Here is a 10,803-nt window from a genome sequence, read left to right on the forward strand (position 1 = left end):
CAGCCTATAGCTGATCATGTGTTATTGTGACTTACATGCAACCAAACCTTTTTATAAATGGTTTATACCATTTTAAGACAGGAGAAAGAATCATACAAATCTCCTTTAAAACTAAACTGCTAAGGTAGATTCATATCAGGCGGTAGGTGGATGTCCCACATCACTTAAACACACCATCTACTGTTCTCAATAGAAACTTGAAATGTAGACTTTTTTATAAGATGGTCAAGATATTCACATTTTGTTAAATCAGATGAGCTATAAGAATGCTTATTGGTAAAACAATCACACAATCAGCCATAACGTAAAACTCCTTATAAGGACTGCCTTTGGGCTGAAAGAGTGTTATTATTACTGCCATGAAATCAAGACGTTACAAGCTTAAATCACTCTTGTCGAAAAAGGAACTGTGTTTTTCTAAAGATTCCCACTTCCCCTAGGGGCTGAACCCGGGCTGAACATGGACAAGAGAGTTCACACTTGTCTATGTCTTTGGCTGAAAGGGAAAGCTGACTGCAGTTTTGACTGGACGTTGGCCAGCTATACTGTAAATACTGCTGCAGCACACATGCTGAAAGCTGACTGCAGCTGATAGTCAGAGCAGGTGGCTGAGGTGGCTGAGCTAACTCAACTCATACTCACGACACACAATGAAGGATGCCACCGGGGAAAAGAACAGGACTGTATTATATGAGTAATTAGTGTTACTCATGCTGTAAGGATTTTTAATCTGGCAACAGTACAAAAGCCAATGGATGCTGACTCGGATGAGGAGTGATGATGCGCAACACACGTGAGTCAAATGTTTTATCTGCTAATGTTAACTTTTCCTCTGACTGCATTCCTGCAGATCAACTCTGAATAAGAGACAATGCTTTTTTTTATTTCTAGTCCTGTGGTGTGCAACATTTTAGACACTATTACTCAAATAATAATTTGCAATATGGAGACTGAACTCACCAATTCACAACACATATCTTTTTTTTAAAGTCTAAGGCCTCCTAATAGGGATACAAGGCAAACTATTACCCTCCAACCAATGAGACAATAATAGAAATAGAAAGGGATCCAGAGAGTGATACATTTCCTAATAAACTATGTCTGTGTCTCACTAATCTTTTTAGCTTTCTGGTCTTCCATGTACATTTTATATTCTTTAGCTTTGATTTGATATTAACCCAGCATCCAACAGTGGAGCAAACTTAAAGTCCAGGCTCATCGGCTTTACGAACAAATTGTATCAAAGCTCTGCAAGGTTAAGGTTTTTATATAAACACATTTCCAAGATGATATTGAAAGTTGGCCACCAACTTCCCACAGACCCACAACCGATGATGCCTCGTCCAACTGAAGAGGAAGACCCCAACCATCCTGTGTGGCAGCTTGTCATCTCTTTCTGCTGTAAGGGAATGATCGAAGGTGTCATACTGCTACTTCTCCTCTGGCTCCTCATTCAGGTCCTCTTCATTAAAGATTTGGAAGGTACTGACATTTAAATCAATTCATGTGTGAGCGTGTGTCTGTGTGTAGGGGGATGATAGTTGGAGTGAATGTGACTCCCAACAAAAAAAGCCGAGCCTATATTATTATAGATGTTTCTTTGCATCAAAAACACATGTATATAATTTAATACGAGTAATATTTAAGATTTATTTATTAGGACAATGCACCTTAATCAACATTTCTGTAAATGCGCCAGTGTTGGCAAGCTTATCAGCTAATTTTCCCAGTATTAGTTACCTAGAATGCATGTCTGTGGTGGGAGGAAACCCACGCAAACACTGGGAGAACATGCAACCTCCACACAGAAAGGCCCTGCCCATACCAGGGACTGAACTCTGCCCAAACCGGGGATCGGACTTTGCTTTGCCTACTTGCTGTGAGGCAGCAGTGCTAACCACTGATCCACTTACTACTACTAGAGCTCCTACTCATACTGTGAAACTAATAAAGATGGTTGAGTAGATTTTTATATTTCTCTTTGTCCAAAATGGCCCTCGGTATTAAGTCAACGCATAACAAGGAAATGCCCAAAAAAATCAATGTAGTCCCAATAAGACAGACCACTGATACTGTCATCTTGTCATCATGTCTACACGTTCACATAACCCACATGTTGTAGCATGTTAGTATGTCGATATTATAGATATTCTGACAGATGAAATGTTTTTAATGTGACGACTGCAAAAGTGACTGTACTGTATCCAAGGACAAAATTGAAATTTTGAGCATATCAAACACTTCATTTCCTGCATTCTGGGGAGTTTTTCTGCAACAATTTGTGCCTTTTCTGCATCAAGTTATGGTGCAAATGAATTTATTTATGTAAAGGAAATTATAATAGGTTTTTTTGTTGCACTGGCCAGTTTCGATTATTGCGGGGGTTGTAACCCCCCCACCCCCCCTGTAAATTACGCCTATGACTGTATCTGTAATTTCAAAGAGAAGTCTATAGTGTAAACTTCCGCGAGAATCCTAATATAAAATATATATTAAACAGTTTGCTGTTTAATTAACACACTGACAGATAATGCTAATTCGGGTTAAATGGTAGCTCATTTATTTTTATTCACATGAGAGGATATTTGACCACCCACACAAAAGCAAAAAAAAAAGGGACCCTGGGGTGTTATAATGTTTTAATCTTCAGCGACATGAGGCTTCTGCTAAGAGCCCCTTCGGCCTGAGGGCAGCCATATTTATATATTAATATAATAAAGCCCATGGCTTGTCAGGCATGTCATATATCTCCAGGATCAGGGGGAATACTGTATTTTTCTCTGTTGAAGGTGAAAGAGTGTGACAGGGTGTTTAGTTGGGTGACTGAGTCACTCCTTTTGAACAAAAATCGATGTTGTTATTTAAAGCTGCATTAACTGACTGCACTTGAGGTCAGCGTAACAAGTTAAAAAGACACCAATGACATGGCGAACATGTTAGCCAACAGTTGCCTCTGGCAGACGCAGAGCAACATTATCATTCATTTTGAGTCACCTGATGAATGTAAGTCCAATAGTCACTGTCACAGCTTTAAATGAACTATTTTGATCACCAGCCATCATGGCTAGTAGATTTTTAAAGTTACCAGTCAATCACATTTTCCACTAGCCACATGTTGTTTTTTGATTCCCTAACTAACTGTACTTAAATTTCAGCTCCTCTGGTATGTTTCGCACTGTTCCGTTCGTATTCTGCGTTTCAGCGTAGCTCGTAATCAATACCATCCACGCTAGCCACGTAGCCAACGGTTGTACAACACGTCACGACATAGTGTTCATGGGAAATGTAGGCGTATTACTACAAGCAGTGTTGCCAGATGAAGATTATGTTTCAAAGCCAAACACACACGAAACCGCCCAAATTTCTTGTCGGAAAAAACAGACCAATCTGGCAACACTGATTTGTCGCAACATTTCTGCAGCCTGACAAATCAAACAGACGCAGTGTTATGCGCTTCATTCATCACCAGCCACATTGGCTAGTAACTTTACAACGTTACCTGCCAAAGTTATGTGAATTTAAAGTGAATTTAAAGCCCAGGGGTCTCATTTATAAATGTGGCGTACGCACAAACGGGGCTGAAAATGTGCGTACGCCACTTCCCACGCAAAGGTTGTGATTTATAAAAAACAAACTTGACGGGAGAATGTGCGGTCCTCCATGCAAACTCTGACCCATGCATACGCACATTTTGGAGACAATGAGAATTGGCGACGCGGATGGTGAGGTGGTGAACTGAAGTCAGACTGCAGAAAGTAAATGTGGGAATAACTAGTACTCGTAATATTTTCAATATTTTTGATGCCTCACGCACATTTTTTCACTCCATATCATCCATGTTTGAAGATCAAATCCAGCAGTGTTATTTGTGCTTGTACTGAGTGATACTTGTTCCATAAACGTCTTGTAAAATCCAACTCAAATCTTAAATAAAAATTTGTTCTTAATATTTAATCAGCGCTGTCTCACCGTCACATTGTCCGCTACGGAGCGCAGGAGGAGGAGATGGCCCGATTGTATGGAATACAGGATAGCATCAAATACCCTAGCATTAGATAACTGCAGAACACAGTGTAAATAACTAAATATGTCTTTAATACTGTGCATATATCATCAAATGTCAAAGTCAGGAAATACAGCCGTTAACCCCTAGCACAATCGTTACACTTAATGTCCTCGTTATCAGACCGAACTTTAATACTGTTCGTGACAAAACCTGCATGAAGACAAGTGTGTTTGCCTATTAGACTTTCTCTTTCGGCAAGGTGTTAACAATCACAATATGTTGTAAACATATAAATTCTGCGGTGACCCCCCCGTGCGTAATGCTGCATGATGGCACTGCTGGCCCTGCAGGAGGACTAACCCCCAATAAAACAGCTGAAGACACTCCTATACAGACAAGCTTTCACTTGACTGAACTATCATTGTTTTTATGTTTGTATGATTGTAAATTGTTAAACTTGCTGCATGTAAAGCACTTTGTGACTCTGTCTGTGATAGGTGCTATATAAATAAAGTTTACTTACTTACTTGCTTACTTACTTACCAATAGAAGAATCAGGAGAGAAAGAGACTTGTCAGACACATGCCTTTGGTGTGGCAGACCCGGGTTCGAATCCCACTGCGATACATCAACCAATGTGTCCCTGAGCAAGACACTTAACCCCTAGTTGCTCCAGAGGAGTGTGACCTCTGACATATATAGCAATTGTAAGTCGCTTTGGATAAAAGCGTCAGCTAAATGACATGTAATGTAATGTAATGTAATCTCCCCCAACTCCTGAGAAAAATAGCTGGCTATTTGACTGCTAAAGTCTCCACTATGTTCCCCAGTAGGGCTGGGTACCAAATTCAATACTTTTTAGGCACCAACCGAATTGCCTCAGAATTATCGAAAAATGCCTTGACATTCAATATCCAATTTCAATACCTAAAGAGTAAATCTCATCAGCGTCAGTGAGCCAATAAACATGCAGCATGCTTCTACCAAGATCTAGTAATGTCTGTGATTTGCTGTTTAACGTTACACGTTGTAGAGACACGCAGGAAAAGCTCTACGTTACGCACAGACGGGCCTCACATAGTAGGAGCTGAAAAATAAATAAAAAGATTTGTGCCGTAATGTGTAATGTTGTAATTCCTTTTTGTTTTGATAAAATTGTTATCGAAAAAAGTATCGTTAAGGAACAGGTATGAAAGCCGTGGTATTGGTATTGTTATTGAAAAGTTTTGAACAATACCCAGCCCTATTCACCAGCAAGTGGCTAACTGCTGTTTGGTGTTTTACAGGTAGTGTAAAGTGGGTTTATGTGATCTTCTTTTTTTAAACTGAAAACAGCTGCTTGCCAGTAGTGGAAACAAAGTTGATGAGAGCAGAGATGCGTGCCAGGAAACAAAAACAAGATATATGAAAATGGAAAAAAAGAAAATGCTTCACAAAGCTTCATTTGGACATAACAACTTACAGGTATTCCAATATAAAGATATAATAAACTTTGAGTGGGTCACCTTGACGATGTCTTGACTTTCCAGAAAGTCTCAAGTGAACACTTCAACAAACCTGCAAATCTGAACAGTGTGGCTGCCCTAAAGCTCAGAGTAGTGCCAGTCTGACACATACAAGCCTAAAACATACTTGCGAAGAAAAAATAAAACTGTAATATTCTTCTTAACAGTTAAAAAAAAGTGTCACAAATGCATCAGGCTTTAAGGTTTGTTTTTACGTTCACCTTCTAGGACTTATAGGCCATACGCCTGCCTATCCTCACTGAAATCTAGGCCAAGTGGTGCTGTTGTGTATGATCTTATATAAGTACGGAGAGCAATACAGAAGACAGTCTATATGCCAACTTAAACTTGAATATTGCTATCTTTAATGTACGATCATCATCAAACAAATCTTTCTGTATCAATGACCTTATTATTGATCGTGAAATATGTCTATTTCTCACTGAAACCTAGTTGGGTGTGGATGCAACAACAATACTTAAAGTGCTCATATTATGCTCATTTTCAGGTTCATAATTGTATTTAGAGGTTGTACCAGAATAGGTTTACATGGTTTAATTTTCAAAAAAACACCATATTTTTGTTGTACTGCACATTGCTGCAGCTCCTCTTTTCACCGTGTCAGTTTTAGCTACCGAGTGCGGCATTGCACTTCTGTTCCATCTTTGTTGGGAGTCGCACATGTGCCGTACCTAGGTAAGCACTGCTAGCTAATCAGTTGCAGATTATGAGGGCGTGCCATGCTAGCAGCTAGGCGAGCATTATAACGTGTGTTACAAAGTGACCACGTTCGTCACGGAAGTAAAGGCTGGACTACAATAGAGCAGTTTGGAGCAGTTTGTGAACAGTGTTTTCTGTTGGAGATGGTAAGTCCTTTTGGGGTGGACTTTGGGCTTTTTCACTTTGTAAACCTATGACGTGCACAAAAAGATATACAACACAATAAAGGGAAGGGAAAAAGCCAAAAAGCAAAATATGAGCACTTTAAGGAAACCTGTCCTGCAAATGATGTTTTCTCTCATTCACTGTGTTCACTGTAAACCAGCATGACGCGGTAGAAGTTCAGTCACTAAAATAGAGAGAGCTTGGGTTGTCTCCAGGAATTTAACTGGTTTAGAGCGGCAAGGTGTGGGGTTGGTGTTCCCGCTAAAGAACACGGATACAGATGTCCTGTTTTGGTTGATTTATTTGGCTGTGGTCTGTAATAATACAGAGTAACAATCAGTACAGCAAACACCATACATAAACACATATACACAAACATAATAAGGTAACTAAGGTAGCAAAGGACTGTATTCGGTACTCAAGTATATCACAGGAATCGTATAACGTACACAAATCACCTCACACGATGTATACAGACAGGGTAACTTAGCTTATTAGCTTTAACAATGCTAACAACAACAACAGAGATAGCATTAACTTATGCAAATCTAAACAGTACACAATGTCAGCATCCAGTCAGACAGTATAGTGTCGTTAATCTCACCTTGTCATTTACACACAGCAATAAACCAGGGAGGTGAAGGTGAAAAGGCAAAGAAGATTACAATATATCCACCGGAGAACTAGCATAACAGCACGGCGTTTTCCACACGTGTGGTGCATTCAATAGCATCGGAATGGCTATAGTACGTTCAAGAGCGTGGGACATATAGAAACTTACAGAGAACTGGCTATTACTGAATGGAACTTAGCTCAATAAACAATTTAACAATACATTAACAATGTGGGCTTTCTAACAGTCACCATCCAGTGTGTTTTGGAGTCGGTTGAACAGTTCATGGTCTTGTACCAGCCTTTGTCTGACATGCTTCTATGAACCAGGACAGTGCCTCAGTTCCTCTAGTGTTATGGGCTGTAAGGATGAAAGTCCCTGTGTGTCTAGGCTGCATTTGATAGCTCCTCGGTCCTCGGCTGAACCGGAAGTTGTTGTTATGTGTAAGCAAGGAGCTATAGGCGAGGATACATGAGAGCAGCCTTCCCTGAAGCCGTGCAGCTGAAGGAGTTGCTAACTCCGCCCAAACAGTTGACGAATTCATGTGACGCTTCAGAGGAAAGGACATCTCATCCCTCTAAAACACATTTGCCTCTCCCGTGCTTCCTCGGTGGGAGGGACTAAGACGCGAGGAAGGGAGGTAAGTGGAGGACTCAAGGAGGCAATATAAGGGTTATGAAGTGTAACCATAGACTGATTGATTGACATTTTCCTGAGTCTCCTGTTAGCTTTTTTGCTTTTATTATTCTTGTTGGTAGAAAATATTTGTGATCTAATACAGTGGTTCCCAACCTGGGGTCCGGGGACCCCCCAGGGGGGCGGCAAAGATCTCAGGGGGTGCGCAAGTCTTTATCTGGTTTGAGGTTGAGGTAAAAGAAAAACAAATTATGATAATACACTAGAATATATAATGTATACAAAAGTCTGTATAAAAGCTATGTATTTTTGTTCTCGCTTAAAATTGTAGGCAGGCTACTTAGGCCAAACCTCCGGGACCTCTTAACCTGGGACCCTTGCTGTCATCAGGTCAGCTGTTAGCTGCTATCATCCCGCCATGGCATCACTACTTTATGAATGAAACATGGCAGAGAAATGTAAAAGTGCTGATAACTCCTCTGTATCAAAAAAGAAAGTAAGGCTCTATCTCGAGATTTACCTCAACTTCAGTTTCGGAGGGAGGGCTCAGCTTTTCTTAGACATAAGTAGGGGGGGCGCCAAGGAAAAAAGGTTGGGAACCACTGATCTAATAAATTCCCATCCAAGCTCCAGCCCACTTTCAACCTGAGCACAGTCTAATCAGTTGTATGGCATCAGCTAAATCACATGTGTGGGTGTTCAGAGGCTTTAATCGATTAATTAATTAGTTGTCAACTATTAGATTAATCGCCAACTATTTTGATAATCGATTTGAGTCATTTTCTTTTATAAAAAAGAGTAACATTCTCTGATTGCAGCTTCTTAAATGTGAATATTTTCTAGTTTGAACTGAATGTGTTTGAAATGTTGCCAAAACACGACAATTGAGGACGTCATCTCGGGCTCTGGAAAACACTGATTGACCTTTTTCACCATTTTCTGACATTTCATATAGGAGAAAATAATCAACAGATTACTCGTTAATAAAAGTCATTGTTAGTTGCAGCCCTACAAGTGTTTGAGTTGTTCCAAAGTGCAGGACAAAAACTTCTCAGAGACACTGTAACAATCTGCCTGAGGATTTTAGAGTAGCTAAGAGTGTTGCTAAATTTAAACCTAAACTCAAAACCCATCTCTTTAGCATGGCTTTCGATTAAAATGTTTTATGGTATTTTTTTATTTTATTTAATCATTTATGTTATTGGCATTTTTTACAGTTATTGTGGTCATGTTTCAAAATGTTCTATTCCCTGTTATATGTTATTTGCCATTGTCTTTTATATATTTGATCTAGTTTTTATTCTATTTTTTTGACATCTGTTTTATTGACTTTATTATTACATATTCATCTTTTGTATTTCTTGTATCTTATCTTTCTTGTATTTGTCTGAAATTGTTTTACTGTTTCCTTATTTTCAGCATGCCAGTCATCCGTAACAATAGCACTAACCTGTACTGTAGGAAAGGTACTATACAAATAAAGTTTAAATGATTCTGCCTTCTAGTGGTCATACAGTTTTTGGTTCCTCTACACTGTATTTTGGTTGCTTTTTAGGGTCAAACTACAGGAGAATGTAATTATCTATATGAAGGAGAGATTTCGAAGTGGAAGTTAGGGTCCAGTGTATAAAATTTCTCATGTGATGCTGTCCGCAGGCCATAGAGCTAAATGTATGGACTTTAAAGAGCACACATGCTTCAGCTTAAAATATGTTGGCTCTATACACGCCAAAGTATTTTGAAGAGTCTGGTGGCTTTAGCGCTAGCAACCTCAGAGCTGTTTCTGCTTAAATAGAAGGTCTTAAATAGGTTTTAAAAAGGCCTGTCTCTGTAGGGATCCTTTACATAATGTTGTCAGACACTTAGAATAATAATCTAAGCCTTTCAGTGGCAAAATAAAGCACTTTTAGTGGACCAAATTGACAATGACTAAGATTGTTGTTCCTATTAGTCACATACAAAAACATAGGGTCCAGCAGGGACGTCACTAGGATTGAAAGACAGGGGGGGCTTAGCCCCGAGGCTATGCAAAACTTTCCCTTGCAAAATCTTACTTACAAACTCTAAAGTTAGCTTTTAGATACATCAAAGCTGCATGGGGGGGAGGGATTTACTTAGGCCAGACTGTGCTCCTGCTGAGTTCTTCTTTAAGCTAAGACTTAACCGCTATCTATCTGCCCGTGTAAATGTGTGGTAAAGTAATACCATACCTAATTCCTCTCTCTATTAGATAAGTTGCAGGTCAAAATGAGACTATTTAATTACTAGGTGTGTAACGATATACGTATTCGTATTGAACCGTTCGGTACGAGGCTTTCGGTTAGGTGCGCATTACAAACCGAACGATTCGTTGGACAAATCCTATTTCATTTTTTAAAAAAGAGCTTAAATTATGTGAAATATAATGTTCTCAGTGCCGCTGCACTCAACAAGGCAGCCATAATGACGAAACAGGCAACATGCTGTCTGCCCTTCCCACTCCTAAAGAAAAACACACTACTCCAGCCAGGCATGATACGCTGAACTAGCTCGTTGCAATGTGATTGACAAGGATTTAAAGTATGTCTGAATTTAATAACCTGATGGCCAGATGAATCAAAGTTCTAGTATGTATGTATGTACTTATGTATGTATCTATGTATGCTCATATATAGCCTAGTCTACATTTAGGCAACATCTACATACTTGTTTAATTTATTACAGCAAAGAAATGCAGAAAGTTAAGTTGGTCAGAATCAAGCATATATAATAAATATCATGAAATAATTTAGTTTAGGCTATGCCTTGGTGCCTCTCTCTCTCTCTCTCTCTCTCTCTCTCTCTCTCCTAAAATATCTTCCAGTATCCATTTGTTCAATGAATTGAAGGATATACTGGTACAATAGCATTAACAGTGACACTATGATATTTAGGGACTAATATTGTTTTAATACTATAGAGATAGCAGGCTATATTAATGGTAAAGAATAGAGAGCTAGGCGAGCTATTTCTTGTATTTCACTCGTTTACACTAGCTAGACTATTGTTTTCTATAGCCAACTAAAATATTCCTTTATCATTACCTCAAGTAAATGTAGCTGAAGCGAAGCAAGTAAAAGTCATTAACAACAACTTACAATTTCACTCTGTATCACTCACTGTGTGTGCGGTAGCAAGTC

Source organism: Sander lucioperca, chromosome 3 (assembly GCF_008315115.2).
Source record: "Sander lucioperca isolate FBNREF2018 chromosome 3, SLUC_FBN_1.2, whole genome shotgun sequence".
Classification (NCBI taxonomy): domain Eukaryota; kingdom Metazoa; phylum Chordata; class Actinopteri; order Perciformes; family Percidae; genus Sander; species Sander lucioperca.